We start from the raw sequence: 1,435 nt of genomic DNA on the forward strand, positions 1-1,435 counted from the left end.
GGGGGGGACAAGGGGGAGGGGGGAGGGGAGGGGGTGACAAGGGGGAGGGGGGGGAGGGGGAGGGGGGGGGAGAAGGGGGGAGGGGAGGGGGGGTGAAGGGGGGAGGCGAGGGGGAGGGGGGAGAAGGGGGAGGCGAGGGGGAGGGGGGGAGAAGGGGGGAGGGGAGGGCGAGGGGGAGGGGGGGAGAAGGGGGGAGGGGAGGGGGAGGGGGAGGGGGGGAGAAGGGGGGAGGGGAGGGGGAGGGGGGGAGAAGGGGGGAGGGGAGGGGGAGGGGGGGAGAAGGGGGGAGGGGAGGGGGGAGAAGGGGGAGGGGAGGGGGGTGAGAAGGGGGAGGGGAGGGTGAGAAGGGGGAGGGGAGGGTGAGAAGGGGGAGGGGAGGGTGAGAAGGGGGAGGGGAGGGTGAGAAGGGGGAGGGGAGGGTGAGAAGGGGGAGGGAGGGGAGGGGAGGAGGGGAGGGGAGGGGGGGGAGGGGAGGGGAGGAGGGGAGGGGGAGGGGGGAGGGGAGGGGAGGGGAGGGGAGGGGGAGAGGAGGGGAGGGGAGGGAGAAGGAGGGGAGGGAGAGGGGGGGAGGGGGAGGGGGGGAGGGGAGGGGGAGGGGGGGAGGGGAGGGGGAGGGGGGGGACGGGAGGGGGAGGGGAGGGGGAGGGGGGGGAGGGGAGGGGAGGGGTGGAGGGGGAGGGGAGGGGGAGGGGGGAGGGGGAGGGGAGGGGGAGGGGAGGGGGGGAGGGGGAGGGGGAGGGGAGGGGGGAGGGGGAGGGGAGGGGGAGGGGGAGGGGGGGGAGGGGAGGGGGAGGGAGGGGGGGGAGGGGAGGGGGAGGGGAGGGGGAGGGGAGGGGAGGGGGAGGGGAGGGGAGGGGGAGGGAGGGGGAGGGGAGGGGAGGGGGAGGGGAGGGGAGGGGGAGGGGAGGGGAGGGGGAGGGGAGGGGGAGGGGAGGGGAGGGGAGGGGGTGGGGAGGGGGTGGGGGTGGGGAGGGGGAGGGGAGGGGGTGGGGAGGGGAGGGGAGGGGGAGGGGAGGGGGTGGGGAGGGGAGGGGAGGGGAGGGGGTGGGGAGGGGAGGGGGTGGGGAGGGGGTGGGGAGGGGAAGGGGGGAGGGGAGGGGAGGGGGGGAAGGGGGGAGGGGAGGGGAAGGGGGAGGGGAGGGGAGGGGGGAAGGGGGGGGGAAGGGGGGGGGAAGTGGGGGAGGGGAGGGGAGGGGGGAAGGGGGGGGAGGGGAGGGGGGAGAGGGGGGGAGGGGGAGAAGGGGGGAGGGGGGAGGGGAGGGGAGGAGGGGAGGGGAGGGGGGAAGGGGGGAGGGGAGGGGAGGGGGGAGAAGGGGGAGGGGAGAAGGGGGGAGAGGGGAGAAGGGGGGGAGAAGGGGGGAGGGGGGAGAAGGGGGGAGGGGGGAGAAGGGGGGAGGGGGGAGAAGGAGGGAGGGGAGAAGGGAGGAGGGAGGGG

This window comes from Chiloscyllium plagiosum, unplaced genomic scaffold (assembly GCF_037043375.1).
Source record: "Chiloscyllium plagiosum isolate Xiang-an unplaced genomic scaffold, Cpla_swu_hap1 HiC_scaffold_19, whole genome shotgun sequence".
NCBI classification, from domain to species: domain Eukaryota; kingdom Metazoa; phylum Chordata; class Chondrichthyes; order Orectolobiformes; family Hemiscylliidae; genus Chiloscyllium; species Chiloscyllium plagiosum.